Source organism: Anabas testudineus, chromosome 10, assembly GCF_900324465.2.
Source record: "Anabas testudineus chromosome 10, fAnaTes1.2, whole genome shotgun sequence".
NCBI lineage: Eukaryota > Metazoa > Chordata > Actinopteri > Anabantiformes > Anabantidae > Anabas > Anabas testudineus.
In genome coordinates, this window is record NC_046619.1 from 15216554 (window position 1) to 15235505 (window position 18952).

The following is an 18952-nucleotide window of genomic DNA, read 5'->3' on the forward strand; positions in this document are numbered from 1 at the left end:
GAGTTCACATGAGGAGTTTGAAAACCTAAAGTGCTAATGTGATGTTGATACACAGTATTTAGCCAGTTTCCGACGTGCAGGGTAATCATATGCTTTATGCTTTATTATCACACAGTTGTGATATAAAGCAGAAAATTATGCAGTAAAGGTTATATGGTAATATGTGGAAATAAGCACAGGCAGAAGAATTGTGGGTCGGGAGCTTTGGAGGGGATAAACCCCAGGGAAACATGTTGATGATTGCTGTTCGTGCTACTTTGTTGTTGATTAGCATAGTATTACAGGGGTGTGGGTGCTGCCACATTAACTCATTGTCGTACACACTTGGCTGAGGATGTTGTGTGACACAGGAGTGGAACAACGTGAGGTGAAGCTAATTTCAGCAGTAGAGCACATGAATACATCAGGGCTCAGGGTTGGGTTAGAGTTGCTGTGGTTTGTCTCAAATTAATAAAAAAGAGTGGCCTACACTTTGTAGACTGTCATCATGGGCTCCAGCTATGAGGCGGCAGCTCGCAGATAGGTTGGAGATTATAGAAAGGGAAAAGCTCCCTCAGCGACAAAGTATAGTAAACCAAAATGTCTTGAAGCGAGATAACATTTTAACAGGCTGCAACTCCAAAAACCAGATCTCTTATGTGCAGTAGTTGAGGCGAGGCGATGTTCCCCTGTGCCACACCAGTTGGATAGCTGAGTGAGCACTGCACAGCGCTAATTTCGCTGCCAACCCTGGGCATTGAGCTGGGCTTAAACCTCATTGTGTAGCTACACACAGGCTGCTGCCTTTTTTCTGTCCAACAGCTACCTTTTATGACCTTCTCTAAGCTCCCTCCTTGTTCTCTCGCTTCCCTCTGTGGCGCTCTGATGTGAAGACCGGGATGAAGCTCAGTAATTTGGAGTTCGAGATAAGAGCGGGCGGAGGATATTACTTGTGGGTAGACAGTGATTGAATTGGCTCCAGAGGGTCAAACACACCTAAATGACAACGCAGTGGAAAACCCTAGGACCCATTTATTTAACTCAGAGAAGCCTCAAACAACGCGCTCGCAACAACGGCGGAGTGTGGGCGGACGGGATGATGAAATACACCGTAGCAGAGCTGGAGGGGAGAGGAGAGAGGAAAACAAAAGGACATCACAGCTTGCATCTCTCTTGGTGATCATGTGAACCTAATTTCTGTGTAGGAAGCAGGATAAATAAATCTACAGGGACATAGTTTCTGTCAAATCATTTAAGGGCTTTCTGGTGATGGAAAGCAGGTAGTGATGAAAACTAGACAAACTAGGATGGAGAAGGGAGAAGAAGTGAAAAGAAAAATGAGAGAGAGAAGACAATTTCAGCCTGTAGGTAAAAACTGAAGGAAAATGCTGCAAATTCAACATGAACGATGATGCAAATTGTGTCAATGGAAGAAAATGTATTTATATTAATTATAACTTAATTATAGTTAGGATCAAATAAAGGGTGCAACCTAACTCTATTGTGGGTTAGTAGGACAAATACATACAACTTGTCCAGGAACACACAAGCACACCGCTGTCACAATTTGTTAATGATACACACATTTACATTTGCAATAATGGCATTTTGGCCAACAGATGAATTCCATTCCTTTAGAAACATATCTGGATGTGAAATGCTAAACGCTCCACTAACAGGATGTTTCCACATACACATTCAAAGCCTGTGACAGTGACAGCTGCCACTCATTGTCAACGACAGCCAGCAATCAACTGGGAAAAGTTGAGAAAAGCTCAATTTTATGCAAAAATCCTGTTATACCTTTCAGACGAACAGCTGAACAGCTACTGTGTAGTAAGACTGACTGAAAACAGAGCCGAGGAAAGTAACGTTGTGGGCTGTAATACAAAATCAGTGAGGTGAAAGAAGCCAAATTGCTTTGTAGAGCTGAAGAAAGCTGCGAAACTGGGTGACTGTATGTTTATTAAATTTTGTTTAATATTATATTTAATCGTTTGTTCAACACAATTGAATTGTGCCTTTACATGTGCCAATAAGTTGATTGGTACGTGAACTTGTTTGACTTCACTTTCTCTATTCTCTAAGACAGGTTTTAATGCACGTTGGTTTATCCCCTGCTATTCTTCACTTCACTGAGAACGTAGTTTTAAGTGTATTTACTGAGTTTGACACAGTTCAGTAGATGACACCTGGAGCAGGAGTTAAACTAGTCAATGGACTGAATAAAAAAAAAAAAACAAAGACAAAACAAAGACACAGAAGCGCTGATCAAACCCATTGAGATTCCTCCTGAGCCTCTGGCATTTGTGTGTGTGTGCGTGTGTGTGTGTGCGTGTGTGTGTGTGTACACACATGCATGTCAGAAAAAGCGCATTGCATGCTTGGCTAGAGAAAATGCCTCCTTTACATGAAAAATGCACACATTTGCGACCCCAGAAGTAACAAACAAGCAGAAAAAACACGACCGCATAATCTCCGACGTCTGTGCTTGCATGCTTGATAGTTACCCAGCGGTGAAGACGTGATGGACGTGGCTGCAGGATCGGAGCCTCGCTGGAATCGAGCCAACGCTCCTGTGGCTGCGCTGAGCTGGAGACAGGGGGGAGGAGGGGTGGGGGGAGGCCTGGATGTGGAGTAACAGCAGCAGCAGAAATCTCCACACACTGGGGGACCTACAACACAGGGAACAGGGTCAGTGACTCCCAGTGGGCTGAAGAAGATTTGATAAGAGGGTGAAAAAAGCACACCATTCAACAGCTGTCTTTTGGAGTTTAATCCTTTATTGGCGCCTGGCTAAGTGCCAACTACCCAGTCCCTCCGCAGTCCCTTCTTGCTTACAAGTCCAATGACATTCAGACCTGGGAACAAAGCAGTAACAGCAGGTTTTAAAATCCGGTGACACTGAGCGTAAAGTAAAGGTTTCACCCAACCTTAAAGTGAGATAGAGAGAGTAGGGCAGCCATGCTCTAATTCAGCAAACCTCTGTGATTGTGGCTCGGCTGTCGGGCTGTTTATTATCAGCAGACAGCACGCTCAGACCTGGAACATAGGACTGCTGTGACACTGGGTGCTGGCCACTGGGAAGAAACAAGGAGTGAGGCGATGCAGGAGGAATGCCAATGAGCGTCCCCTCTCCTCCCCGAGATTTCATTTGTGGCTCTGGCAGAACAGTACACTGCTAAACAACTCTATCCTGCCCTCAGGTCTGATAGCAATGTTAACAGCAACTAGAGTCTTTTCTCTGATTTCAAGCCTGACCATTAACCAACACCAATCCGCTTTGATACAGCCCATCCAGGCAGCGAAGGCCGAGCACAGACAGGCCTGGAAACAAGATGCTCTTAAAAAATAAGAGGATAGAAGATATTTAGAGAAGGTTTGTCAGCAAATAGGTTGGCTTAGAGGTCTGTCACATATCCAATAAATCTAGTGGGGGTGCAGTGGAGAGGTTGGCAGGGGAAAAAGAGAGCACTCCCTAACAGTTCAAAACAGATATAAAACTTTAATGCCAAGCTGGCAGCAAGGAGCCGGCAGAAAGGGAATGAGCTGAACTATTTTCAGAGTAGTAAGTGGCATTCATAATTCACATTATAGTTTTATATGAGGAAATAAAAGATTCCTTCACACATATTGTCTTCCTTTTCCTGCCTGTAACATGTCTACACAGCTGCCAGAGCTGTAACCACCATGTGTTCACGTGTTTATTTACATTTACATTTGCATGAATGATAGAATACTTCATTGGTTTAATGGAGTCAATATGCTAATTCTTCCTGTGAGGGTGTCAAGATGAAATGTAAATGAAACAGTCTGGCGTTTTATCGTCGACAACTCTAAGAAACAAAGTGAGAGACAGTTTTCATTACGAAATCGGGCAGCCGAAATCCAGAGCAGCTACTTCAATCGCTCAATCTCAATTATTCAATGTTCCTGTTCACAGCTAATAATGAGATATAATCATATGGAGATATTAATATGATCAAAGGTTGCCAGAGACACTCATTTACTTTTAGCAGGACCACCCAGTTGGAGGAAACAGCAGGGAGTCAAAGGAATAGAGGGTGAGAAAAAAAAGTTAAATACAGACATAGCCTACATGTGTGCACAGATAAGTCCAGGAAAGATGAGGGAAGGCAAAATGATACTGATTTGTTGCTGCGATTCCGCTTCAGTGTTTGAAAATGTTGTGAACTGGAAAGACAAGACTGAAAAGAAGGAGACGTTAATCAAATGTTCAAATTACTGTATTAGAAAATGGCTTCGTTCCCCTACTTTGCCTGCAGAAAACACATGCAGAAGGTACACACAGATGTCTACAGATTATGCAACAAGCACCCACAAAGATGTCTGCCAATGCACTGAACAAACAGTGGATAACAAAACCAGTGTCACTTTATGTAAGCATATAACTTGGACTGAAACATAAATGAGAACGTTGAGCCACTAAACCACAGTAACGACAACAACAGGCCCCGAAGAAAAAATGTCAGCTTCAGTGAATTAGACAAAACCACAAGAAATCACTGAGTTTCCAGAAAACATCATTTCTGCTGCACTGGGCAGATGTTTATGTAACTAAAAAAAAAAAAAAAAAAGCAAGTTTAGCCTTTGTTTTAATTTTGAATCCTCTTCAACCTGTGTACCCTCCCCGAGGTAGGGAAGGGAATGATGCAGGACCTGTGAGACACAGGAGCTCTCTCACACCTGTTGTGCACTCCGATCAAGTGACCAACCAGCTCATTTAGATGTGCTGTTGAATAATAATTGAGTATTGGTTAATACAAGGGCAGTGTTCAGACCAACAGTATCTGCATTAACCTAAATGCAGCACTGTCATTTGAATGCAGCCAGGCTGTTCAGTTGCTGAGCTGCGACAAAACAACATAGAGGTGTCCAGCTGAAAAGATTAATGAGATTAAATGCAGCATCATCCAGCATTAGGCAAATCAGATACAAGCAAACACATGTTTATGTTGTATTTCTACCGTTTCTCTTACGATCGTCAGAGCTGAAGAGAACATATTTGCTAAAATGTCTGCATAAAACTTATGCTACCAATTAGTTTTCAGTCTGAATCCCTGCAGGTCTCAACCTTTTCAAGCTTTTCTTTGCTCCACTTGCTTTCTGTAGACAGTGAATTTATCAGGACGGCTTCCTTCACTGACCTTTCTAAAAACTTTAAAACTTAAACTGATTTCGTGTCCATACATATACAATCTATATATGTATAGATTTGGTTATTCCATACACTTTAAATACAAATAGCTTTACCCTGCAATGCACTACATTACTTGATACCAGGTAATAATTAGTATGTTGTAGCTGGAAGTTTGCACAGGGCTCAAACTATTATATGGATATTATAGAGAGCCAGGGGAGAGCCCTCATGCAGCTGCCATTTTCACTGCAGGACAGGTCTGATTCTTCACTGAGCCTCTGAGGGTGGACACTGGCTGTTGGCCAAAACGCCTGAGAGCACACAGCTCTATTAGCCCACAGATAAGTTCAACATTGTTAGTTATCTCATAGTATACAAACTGTAATACTGGCTTACCAGGATTTCTCCTACCTCTACCAAGCACAGTCCTCTTTCACTAATTATTGTGTTTCCATTTGTTTTTATGCACATTTTCAGCCGGTTTTGTTGTTGTTTTATAAATGTCAAACATTTTTATGCTTGACTGAGGTGAAATTCTTAGTGTATCGATAAAAAACGACGAGATGCAATGAAAACAGACAAATAATTCATGATGTACGCATGTATGCATGCATGAAGCATGTTTTTTGGCACTTCCACTCTACTAACGCACAGCAACACACTGCATCGACAATATTCCATAAATTCATACAAACAAACCCACAGGACATGTTTCTATTACATTTACACATGACTGTGCATCACTTCTGGAGGAACGCTTTTTTCTTCTTCGATAGACATAGTCATGGTTTAATGGCACTACCAATGTCTTCTGACCTACATTGTAACAATGGGCGGAAACACGCATTAATTGGCTTTTTTTTAGTTAAGTGCCTAACATTTAAATTTAAGTCTTCTCATTAATATTTTATTGTTAACAATAAAAATCCACGATGGTGGTAATGGAAGCATGCAGTATTTTAGCAGGAAACATCAGCAAGTCAAATATCATGTCCTTGACAGATATACTTGCTACTGACAGACTACTCAAACAGACAGGCAGAATGATGATTAGACCTTGAGTGAAGTTCTGTCGCTCTTTCACCAAAGTTCAAGCCTGCATTAACATGATCTACTGCATACTAACATTTCTCTTCTCTTTCTTCCTCACTTCCCCCTCTGCTACCCACTGACCCTGAGTGTTTACTAGGCTTTACCAGACAGGGATCCAGTTTGTCCAGGATTTCATGGAGGACACCAGGTTTTCAAAGCATCTCTCTCCAGGGTGGATCAGGGGTACTCTTTGCCCCGAGCGATTCTCACGCATCTTCCTGCCAGCTTTCCCCCATCAGGATAGGGTAATGAGAGTTTAGTCATGCAGCTGCAGAGACTGCTTGTCAATTTAAATGGGACAGCGCACTGAAGTGCACTTCAACATTACAATACAATTCATCATCCACAGTGTTAAACACCCCTGTCACGTGCATGCTGGTCTGATAATGAAGCATTTTGTCATTAGGAATGAGTGCGCGCTCATTCAGAAAGTCTCTGTAATGTTCCAGAGGCATGAAATTGCTTTTTTAAAGAAGTGGTGCAAGATGGGTCGGATTGGCGTAAATGAATGAAATTTATCGGAACTTGCTGGCGATTCGAATCTGGTTCCTGGTCACCAAAAACAACCAGAGCACCCAACCTATCGATGAGGATAAGTGGTACCTCTACACTGGATCAATCCTAGACACATACAGAGTAATTAAGAAGCGTTGAAAAAGGTTATGTTGACTGAAAACAGAACAGAATTTAAAGCAGAATGAGAAGTGTTACTATTGACTGGAGACAGAGAAACCCAGGAGGTCAACGGCCTAGTCGTATTAGGCTTTTGTGTGTTTAAATAATCAGTCTACTTAAATGTGTTTGCAAGGTACAAATCATTCAATTCAAATTGGTTAGACTAGTTAGGCACTAAACCCTGTGTCTGTTTTTGTACTGTACACACATTTACACTTCAGTTTAGTTGATTTATACTATCTTAATTGGTTTAAGTAATATTGACCTGATTTGGGGACATACATACATAGGGATGACCATATGAACCATAGTCAGAAGAGCTAGCAGCACATTTTTGGTGATAAGGTGATTTTAAAATCCGTACCTAATTTCTCTAGATCACCTTGTTAAATTACCAACAATAGCTTTCTTCCATTTCTTGACACCTTCCATCTTTTGATTAAACTTTAGTCCTTTAGGACGTGTGAAATATGAAATACAAACACACTGTAGGCTATCCATGAAACATCAAGTACATTCAAGACATTTATACACAAGAAACACTCATGCATGTACATGTGAAGCACCTGTATATACATTTATGTGAAACCCTCACATACATACATATGACATCTCAGTATATGTGGATGGCATTTCACTATAACTACAAGGTCAAAGTGACCCTCGACTACAATACTTTCTCTGTTATAGCTCTGTTTTACGTCATCATCGCTACTGTTATCTTCATCAGGAGAAATAGTTTCCAGGTAGCATTAGATTATTTCAGTTTGATTAATAAAGGATTGATGCTGAATGGATCTTACTTAGCAGAGGGAATAAATTCAGTCCATGGATATATTGATCCAGTCCTTCTGTTTTTATCCTGTCATCTTCTGCTTGGTTTGACTGACAGCTGACAGAAATGCCTCCTGGATATACTGAGATTTCATATGCACGTATTCGAGCATTTGACATGTACACACATGTACTGTGCTTGAGTTTCGAGTATATGCTGGTATGTTATGTTTCACATGTATTAGTATTTTACAGGCATGTGCAAAACTGCTTATTTATTTCCTAAACGCCCCCCCATAACTACATATGTCTGTCTGTCATTTAATATTAGTAGTGCCCCTTTAATACAGACATAGTTTTAACATAATATTTTCACCCAGTAAATGCCATGTGTACCTGCTGTCTGGCTAACTTAACTCACAAACTGATGTTACCTTGCTGAGCTAACAGGTCAAGCATTAATAAAATGAATATGGTCGACACGTTTGACATTAAGCCATGTTTTAATTAAACTCGTCAGTTTGGTTAGCTTAATCAGACTAGTCATTCTAAATATCTTATTTCCATATTCATAATAAAACAAAGTGATTTCATCATTTTCAAAGAGGTTTAATTTGTCACTTAACCCCCTGCTTCTATTTTTGGCAGTTGTTACAGCATTTAATGCTACAATGACTTCCCAGCTGTGTCCAGAATCACTCCGACATTAACTCATTAATTAAACCACATATCAAAAATATAAAACACTTTACTTGATAGTGAGCAGTAATTAAACATTTACGACATTCAATCATAATAATTTTACATCATAGGTTAATTAGTACGGAGTAGAACAACTGTATTTTAATTTTTTACACCAATAAAACATGGAATATTTCGATTATTAATAGGAAATGGGGAATATGCTTGTTTTTGCAGTCACTATATAGATTTCCACCATCAGGGACACTCAAAAGAGCAGAAGATAAATATAGTGCACTGAAGGGAATTATTTCAATCCCTGTTTATTTTTTCAGTAAATAAATCTGCACTCATTTTGATTATTCAAATGACACATTGTAAACACAGTGTTTTTTTTAGATGATGCAGACCCCATTAATCAATAATAAAAACAGCAAGCTCTACATATGTTAGTTGGTTTGGACAAATACAGATGAGAAAGAAAAACCGATAGAGAGCAAAACCCAACAACGAAAAAAAAAAAAATGCTACAATAGGGGCAGAGAAATTGGAGAAAGCTGAAATAGGGAATGAAGAATCAGAGATAAAGGGAATGACAGATGAATAGGCTAGATATCCCATATTCTGCAAGAGATAGAGGGGCTGTAATAAGAGACAGAGGACTGCTGAATACATTCAACAAGAGATCCCAGGAACATGGCAGCAGTCTTGGTCCAACATTTCCCATTAAGCCAAGGTGTGTGAAATGCAGGGAGGATTTGCTGTCACTCTCAGTCATTTCAAAAGTATGTCAGTAATCCCATGGCAGGTCCCTGCAGTTAGTGTTTGGAATAAAAACTACCTTTCCCATTATACTGGCAGTTGGGTCCCAGTACACAATGAAACTAAATAGAACAGAGCTGTGGCGTTTTACAGTGATTTACCTGCCACGGATAATCAAAACTAAGCAGCTGTGTTGACCTTTCAGTCTACTGTGTGTTTTTAATTAAATTTAATTCTTAGTTTTTTACTGTAATTTAGTTGTGAGCAAAACAGTGTTGTCACACCGTGTGGTTGTGGTTTCTGTTTTTGCTGAACAGGCCTTAATAGAGCCAAGAAGTGCCAGTTTGTCTAATAGCTGGTAGCTTGCAAAGATTATTGTTTTCCTAAAGTGCTTTTTCATTTCAGTTCAATACCATTCAATAAGTGTATTCATCCCCAGCGGGGCAATTAAAAGAGCACACAGAGCACAGCACGGGGACACAAATCTCAATAAATCACATGAAGTAGACAAAAGAACACTATAATGATTCGAACTGTACACGTACTTTAGTGTACTTTAACACACTTTTGTGTACTTTGTGTGATAGTCTACTTAGCTCCAATCAGGGAAAACCTTAAGCCCTAACTATATATTTGATAAAGCGTGTTTGGGATAACCTAAAGGAATGGTTTTCTAAGTTTGTAAAGGTTAGTCAAGATTTTCCACAGCAGAGTCCTGACCTAACTCCATCCAACACCTTTGGGATGAACCAGCTACATCACCTTAAATCAGTTTTGAGCTTCACTAATGCTCCAGTGGCTGAATGGAAACAATCCCTTCAGTCAGGTTGCTTTTCAGAGGAGCAGATGGAGCCATAGCAGAATGTTATGGGCCACAGTTCTAAAAACAATCATTTACTGCACGTATTGTTTGTTACATGCCATACGCCTATGTAGGAATAGGTCTGAGTGATTCTTACAGTATTTAAAGTACTACATTTGAAAAGCTCCTCCAAAAAAAAAGTCCATTACATCACTGTAGCTATCTGCAAGCAGCACACAAGTTAGTAAATCTGCACCCTCTTACACCAAGCTGCTCTGAAACATCCCTGTAGAATACTACACACATTAGCCTGGTCTGTTACGATAAGTATTATTTTATTTAAACAAAAGATTACAGCGCAAATGCTGCTCAGGTGCATACAGTAGTAATAAAACTGAAATAGTGTTGAACTGATGCAGCCGTATAGCATAAATGTCTTAATTTTTTCTATATTCATTGTGCAAGGCCACACAAGCCACACCACACTTCAAACAATGCAACTCTACAACATTCAGACAACAGTACAAATTCCTGAAGAAGACTCCTGCCATTTTGTCAGCTGTCATCCATCACTATGATTGGCACAGTTGTTTCCAACAAGATGATTTAGCTGGCTATAATTGAATGAATTAATCACCACAGCCTTCAATTTATATTCTGCCTCAGCCAGTCCTTTTACACTTTGCGCTGCTGCACATATATGAAACCAGCAGGTGCCTTTGTACACAGAGTCTATGCACATGTTGTTGTGTTTCCACTGTTAAAACTCAGTCCTCTGGCACTGAGGTGTGAAAACTACCTTTCCAGCCGCAGCTTAAGTCAATTTCTGGAGTTGCCAAGATGTCAATCCTGCAGCAGAAGTGCAGAGACATCAAAATTCTGCAGCACGTCAGCAGAATCCACCTACATAATCATCCCTGCAAAATGTTTTATCAGAGGCATGTGTAAAGCATAAAATGAAAAAATTTGAACTGCCATAATTCAAACAGACACGATGCAGCACCTTATTAACAGCAGAATATATCTACAGAACATCCTTGAAGACCTCATGTGTTTCCTTTACCTTTCTTGTCAGTAAGAGTCAGAGTGCTGGCGCAAAGTTGAATAAATACCTGCCCACCCCAGTGTAACAGCTTGGTGCCCAGCAGAGGTAGCGATCACACACAGTGACCGTTTCTGATTCTCTGATGCTCTTAGTTTCTGTGTCCTCACTGCCCTGTTCTCACATTGCTGTCCCTCTACTTTTCATTCTCAAGAATGGCCACTGATGGAAAAAGTAGTCAGACCATATACGTACTGCAATTAAAAAATACCAATACCACAATTTCAAAGTGTAAACAATTATAAGTCATGCATTATACGCTCTAAAATACAAGTTTATTTCAGCCTAATGTATTTCAAGTTTCAAAATAAAAGTGTATGTCCTACTGTACAATGCACCCATAGCCAATGTATTCTTATAACTTGCTTTATTACACTGTAGAAAGAATATTAAATCAACACTTTTCATACAATTAGATAGTTTAGTTCACTAGTTCTCAAAAACTGGACTAAACTATTGTAAGATAAATCTGATGATTAAAGGGAGAATGAAGAAGTTCTGAGGTAGAATTTTGTGATACTTAATTGGACTTTTCTAAAGTATGATATTCCCTTCTAAAATGCAGTGCAGCAAAAAAGAAAAGAATAGTTATGTAAGTCCAGTACTGGGGAAAATGTACTTAGATGTTTTCCACAACTGGCCAACACTCGGTTAAAAAGACAAGACAGAATGAGAGTTTCTTAGTGCAGCAGCGGAGGCTTGCCCTGGAGTCACAAAGGCTGATGAATAACGGCAGCATGGTGCACACACTTTAGCACGGATGGCTGCAGTGTGAATTAGAATCATGACCCTTGCAGTGTCAGTATTGTGCTTTACACATTAAGCTACAGGATCACCAGCAAATAAAAAAAAGTTTATTCCAGCTGCGGTGCAGTGACGTGGCTGGAATTTGATATTCAGTCTGTGTGCACTATGTCTTAAATTGCAAAAAACATGATCAAAACAATAAGAGAAATATGTCTGCAAATTGAAAGCTAGGCTGAGAGGAGACTGGTAGTAGGAATGTAGAGTGCTGAATGTGCATTTCACCCCAGCTACAGCTTCTGTGAACTGGTGACATTCTGTAGCTGGGTTGTAATCATGGTTTTCACTATTTCTTATCTGAATTTATTTTTCTAACAACACACTTTAACCTTAGCAACCTTTTCCATGGGACACAGGTAAATTGCTGAGTCTGATTAGCGTCACATTGTCACATAATCAGCTGGTGGTGGAGCAACACAATCATCACATAATTTACATCAGAAACAAATAATCTGCATTCGAGACTTGCTGCTAATTTCTCTCTGAAAAAAGATGTACTCATGCCTCAAAGTTTTTGGCTAAAAAGCCGGAAACTAAAATGCTTAATATTTCACTACCATGGATGAAAAAATGAATGTTTGTGCAGTTGTGTATCTAGATGTGCAGTAAAGCTGGTAATATTTTACATGTGCAGTTACTGCTTCAGTTGTCACCTCAATCCCACATGCCTGTGGGAATATGTTGGCTAGGCTCCGGCTCTGCTGCAATACTTCACCTGAACTTTGAACGATTTCAGTTTCCAAATGGGAGGACATTATACGCTGCGCATGTATGCAGTCAGACGTGAAGTTTTTGCCCCTGAGTGTCTAGTAACAGAGGCTCTCCAGAGGGTTAAGTGTTGAGATTACTTGCAGGCCATCTTCTCTGGCAATGAACCCTGCCTGTGTATCAAGATGTAGCTGAAGGAGCACAGTAGCTATAGGAAGCATCCTCCCGCTGATTGCTCCTCTTAAAAAGCTTTTTTTCCACTTGGGAGACACAACAACAAAACTTTACAGCTCCTTATGAATAATTATGATGACACCCTGTGTTATTGCACCCAATGATAGCCTGACTTTGATATCATCTGTAATAAATATGACCATTCAACCTGTTTTCTCACATTAACAGTGCCTCTGACACACTGCAATTAAATAGCGATTTAATTAAGCTACAGAAGTATATTAGAAGTGCAAAGCTTTTTGTATGCATCCTGTTAACTTCACTTATCACCTCTTTCTTTCACTCTAAGGAGTGTGTTTTCTTCTGCACAGCTGTGTGAACCTCTACTTCGCTGTTGGTGCTCCAGTATCGGCTCACCCCAGCCACATTAACCATCAGTAAGATCATTCTGAGGTCCCTTTCTGCTGTATCTATCCAGGCTCGGCATACACATAAGCCATTAACACACACCCTTTCTGCGCTAAAACGGGTGCCAAGGTGAGTCCTAGCAATGTACTACACAAACCTTGACACAGGTATTAGCATTATTCATACCGTAAAAGCCATTAGATGTAACTGCATTTTTTATGAAGCCCGCATAGAAGTGTGCAGTGTTGAATCAATGAGAAGGCTTTTATTTTTACGAGAGATCGCTGGCCTTGTCTGAAGGCATCTTAAACTCCTCCTTGAGGGGTCACCCGAGTCTATTACCCTGCAGGTTAGTATCGCACCACACCCTAATGATCTCACTCAGAAACAGATAGAGAAAGACTCCTTTCTCCAAGACCCAATATCTGCTTTTATAATCACTACCATGCAACTGTAATGGGCTTTCTGTTGACTCTGGTAGATTGTTATCTATTGCTAGGCTATCTTAAGGCTATATTGACCTTAGTTGTTGGGGCTAATGCTGGATTTTATTTTATTTTTCTAAATCAAGGACAGATGAACCAATAATTGTTGTGTAAGATTGATTCTGGTCATACATGAGGGAACACTGCACTCATCATTATCATCTACCGTGACCTCACTGACTCCTCTGGAACAACAAACCAAAGCCTTGCAGTAAGAAGTGTACAGCTTATTTACTACCCATATCCAAGGGCGTGGGAAGCAGGGAGAACACTGGGGACACATCCGCTCCACTGCTAAAGAGGATTAAGTTGTCCCCTGCAAAAATCCCAAACAAAACAAAAAAGAATTGCATGAATCAACCGGGCTGCTGATTATAAACAAAGTTTTTATGGTGACACTCTTTCCCCCCAGGTAAAGCACAGAACTAACACCCTTCTCAATATACACAGCAAACAGGAATTAAAGTTGCACCAACAGTACTTTTATTAGCAATAATTTACACAACAATGTGTAATGCCTTGTAATGAACCCACAGGAATTTATCATCCAACTCTGCAGTTTCCAACAGCTCAACCTAGAAACCTTGGGCATTATGTTGTATCAGGCAGTCAAGCGCTTCATGATTTACGTCCAGTGACAAGGTTCAGAGGCAAAGGCCAATGCGCCCATCTGTCACAGAAGAACAAGAGCAAGTGTCTGTTTTATCAAATTTATAAAGCTCATATTTTTTACACAATAAATCTTTTCCTCTGACATCCATAGTGAAGTGTCCCTCCACAGCAGCGTGAGTTTAAATCCTTCAACTCACTGTTTCTGTGCTATGAACCTACTGATCAAATCTTGATTGACAGTGGAATCAGTGTGGATTGTAACACACTAAATGCATCAGTAACACTGATGTACTTCTCATGTCCCCTTATAATATGGATTGCGTTAGACTGTCCATAACCTAAACCATAATTTATCATAGACAGACACTGATGAAAATAAAAATTAAGTAAATAAGCATCAAATATAAATAAATCTATCACAGAGTACAATCTGGGGATTTGCAGCACCGTCAAATATTGATGTTTTTGTCTGGAAAATGTTAAGTCCCTTTAGGACCAGTAATTTGGTTTTCTAGCTCCAAACTCCCCTCTGAGTAACCTACTATCACAGGAAGATGTTTCCAGCAAAGCAGCCCTGATAAACTCACTGCACGTTACTCACCCAGCACCAAGTGGCAGACAGACCAATTTAGAAGGTAGCTGGTGAAGAAAGCAAAGCACTTACTACCTAAAGAGCCGCAGTTTTCTCAGAAGTTGGTAAAGACTGGGATCTATAATTTGCCACATGGCCAGAAACGCATCCTAGACTGAATACTAACGTGCCTCCATGTCTCTTTAACACCTTTAACAGCTTTAACTTAAAGGGTAGGTCAGGTCAGTCATTGGGTGCACATACATTATACACATGTTCCTTGCTTTAATCATTCATACATATATTCATACAGAAAAAGCTTTCAAGAGAACTCTCCCTTCCTATGTAGGTGATGGGGGTTAAAATTTGTATTTAAGAAGTTTATCTTATATAAAGTTTCAATCACAGCACATGGATATCTTGTCATTTCAGTGTACATATTGATATCTGACTATTTTAAGGGTTTATTTTTAATTTTATGAACCAATTTCAGGGCACAAAAGTAATGCTTTTTAAGTTGCTCAGCCTCACCTCGGTCAGATGTCTTTGATTTCCTCATTGGTTAATTTACAAGTGAGCAGATAAAAAGTCTAGAGTTGATTTCAAGTGTGACATTTGTGTCAGAAATTCAGTTTTAAGTAGGTGCTACTGACTATTTAAAAATATTACATGGTGTGTGTTTTGGACACAACTGTTAAGTGTTACAACCTGAATCACTAGCTACTTCATATGTGTAAAGTGGGATTCAAGCAAGTGCCACTGCCAAACCATCTGTACTGTTTTTTCACACTTGGTTTTAGCACCACTCCATAGCTATAGTCACATCACCCACATATGCAGGAGAAATATGTCAGTAAACCACTTACTGTTTATTTTAGTTGTCCTTGCAAAATGGAACACAGCTTCATCACATTGTCTGTTGTTCATGTTTGTTATATACCATCTTCATTTTTTTCTCGTCACCACAGTGTAATAAGAACCTGGAGCTTGATTAATGCAGGATGCAGACAGAAAAAAACGAGAAAATAAGCAAGTGTGAAATGCTTGTCCAGATTCCAGCGTTTAGTTGCTGAATATCAGTCATCGCCCTCCTCCATAACACGTAATAAAATGACAGAACAAGATCTTCGAAGAGTGTTGTTACACTGTGTGTTGGATTAATGCAGGCCAGGACAGCCTCCTCCTCCTCACCAGACAAGGGCAGAGAGAGGGATGAAAAATAACGTGATGCAATTGCCAACGGAGCTGTGGATCGAGCAGAGAGGAATACTTTTCTTCCACATTTTCAAGTTTCATTTTTTCAAATTAATTTGACCAGATGACCGTGACCTGATTTCAGTAAACACACATTCACACACAAACACACAGCCAATGTTGGTCCCATCTAGACAGTCCATTACACTGCGTAGTAAATGTGGAATGATTCTGGTCACAGCATTAGAAAAAACTGCATATAACTACCAACTTCCACTGCGCTCCTTCAAAGGAATAAAATACCTGCTACCAGACATCCTAATATTAATATTTCTTACCATGTGGGATTTATACCCCGTCCCTTATGTTTACTTTCTAATGTCTAAATCCAATCTTGGCTGTCATGTTGACTTTTAAATGAGCTGCTGCTTTTCAGAGCACTGCTTGCCCCCCCAGCCACCCCCTATCTGAACCTGTCAGGAGTCTGGCTGAGGACAAAAGATGTCAGAAAACTTTACCCCCTGCTAACACAGCTAGCTCCTTTTAAAGTTCTACATGTTACAAGATTTCCTAGGGGCTGTAGTCTCTATGAATCACTAGGGTATCTCCCCCGATGTCTGTCGTAAGATTCTAAGTGCTTCCTCTCTTACACACAGGTCATTACAGTGACTTCAGTATTAAAACAAGGTGGAGCTAGGCTACTTGTGGCAGCGTCATGTTGACTGATACACATCTCCAGCACCTGCACATCATCTCCATAAAACATGTATGAATGTGGCATTTCAAGATCAAACATGTTTAGGAGGTTTTTGTGAGGGGTGGAGGTATTAACCAAGGATAAGGAAAGAAAAACTAATGCAATCAGGGTATTGATTTTCAGACAGAAAATGGCTGCGCAGAGATCGATTGGGAGCAATGTAGAAAGCCCATAAATAAGGGAGCTTATAGCAATGAGCAGTGACATCAGCCTTAATGTTCTACAAGAAAGCAGCATTACTGTCCACTTATTTTCTGTTATAAAATGCTGTGTTCAGATGGAGGAATGCCATTTAACCTGAAGCATTGTTACAAAAAATAAATAAAATTAAATGCAATATTTGCAACCCAGTTTATGCAAGTTCACGTTAATGTGGCGAGTCAGGCAGTTCAACATTTTACTTGAATGTTTAAGTCATCATTCCTCTGCAGGGGATCACTATTCAACTGTCACCTAGTGAGGAACAAGCTCAACCACTGGAAAATTACTACCTGTCCTTGGCAGTCTTTAAGTCCTCTATAGCCTGTTTTTACCCCTATATAATACGATACGAGAAGTGCAGGAGCAACTTTGCCTCCTAAACTGTTCGAAGAAATTGACTTGTTAGACAATCAGATTTCAAAGACTATTGCAAAGTTAGATGCTCAGACAATTGGTAGTATTAGGTAGTTTTTTTCTTGTTGCCTGTTTGACTTACTTGTAGATGTGCATTCTCACTTTGATACCACTTTCATATTTGTCTGTTAAATATGAAACTACAGTCAGGGGTCAGTGTAGCTTGGCATAACGAGCAGAAAAAGGGGGAAGGAACTAGTTTGGTTGGGTTATGCATGAAAAAGATGTATTTACAAGTCTGTACAACACTAGAAGACAAAAGTAAGTGACTCAGGTTTTTGCACAAATTAAACTAATGGCATATAACTTAATGAGATGTTCCAGTGTTTTTAGGTGGATTTATTACCCTTGGGCAGCAATCGGTGAGCCACTTCACCTCCCTTTCAGTCTTTGTGCTAAGCTACACTAACTCCCTGCTGTAGCTAGATATTTCATGAACACACGTCGATTTTCTCGTCTAACGAGCAAATAAATGCATTCTCCAAAATATGGAGTTAGGCTACTATATTCCTCAGGCTCGAAACAATAACTACACTGTACTTACTGTATTTAAATGTAGCACATAGGTTCATCTAAGTGATACATCTGTAATTTCACTATCCTATCTACCATAACAAAATATCTGGCTTATAGATAGGCCCTAGTAGCAGATTTGCATATTAATGTCTCACTTCAAAGTCCTTTGATATCAGTGAGAAGTGAGATAGACATAAAGCATGAAATAGCCCTTCTATGACTGAAGGCCCAATGAGATCCACATCAATAAGCTTCTTTTATTTAAATAAGAAATACATAGCAAGCAAACGAATGGAGGAAATTCCACGCCCCTGAGCCAGACATCTTGAGAAGAATAGACTTCTTCCGCTGCCAATTCCGTAAAGCCTGCACAGCAAATTTCACACAACCATTTTGTGCTCTGCTGATAAAACACTTTGAAAGCCCAATGACACAGACAATGCCTTCAGATAGGAAAAGCCACACTTTGTCCCCATCCCTTTTCATCAATGTCCCAAATACAACCAAGCCTAACTGAGCAGTGTAACAGAAATACCCAACAAAAACTGACTCCAGCATCAAACACCCACGCACACTTCAAACAGATCGCAGCTAAAGCAGCCCAACTAACAAACGGAGAGTGTATAGATTAATAAATGACTCAAACTGTACGAGCATCACTGTTCTAAGCACTGTTTGTGATTGGGTCTATTAGGCAAGTGAAGAGGATCCAGCACAATGGCACTAGAACCCTGCACCTGTCGCCCTCTCATCCACGCCCCACTCAATTTCTATCAATGAATGTAGCTCACTTCATTTACATGTCCCACTGAAGCTCTTTATTGATGAATAAAAAGGCATCACTGCTGAATAAAAGCGAGCTTTTATTGCCTCATGCAAGGGAAAATGAGATGGATTATTGAGTGTGAATCCCATATATCACATTAGGCCTCCACCTCATTGGGTTTTACTGATCTTGTGAGAAACTGCCTTCATTTTGATTAAAATTTCACATCTGGAAGCCCTGTGTATCCAGTGCAATCATATGCACAAGTGGAAAACTGAATAAACTCACAAACCCTGGTTGGTAGACCTTTTTTC

The 18952-nt window shown here is 40.0% G+C and overlaps 1 protein-coding gene across 3 annotated transcripts in view; it reads right to left on the minus strand.

Annotated features, from left to right (window-relative positions):
* Nucleotides 1-18952, minus strand: part of drp2 (dystrophin related protein 2) — a 132128-nt gene that overhangs the window by 88244 nt on the left and 24932 nt on the right. For 2 of the 3 annotated variants that reach the window (XM_026358657.1, XM_026358654.1), the window contains exons 2-3: nucleotides 2730-2840; nucleotides 2490-2654 (exon numbers count right to left, since the gene is read on the minus strand). The gene's annotated coding sequence lies outside the window, so the exon portion shown is untranslated. The remainder of the gene's footprint in view (nucleotides 1-2489; nucleotides 2655-2729; nucleotides 2841-18952) is intronic. The other variant, XM_026358655.1, reaches the window with a different exon arrangement.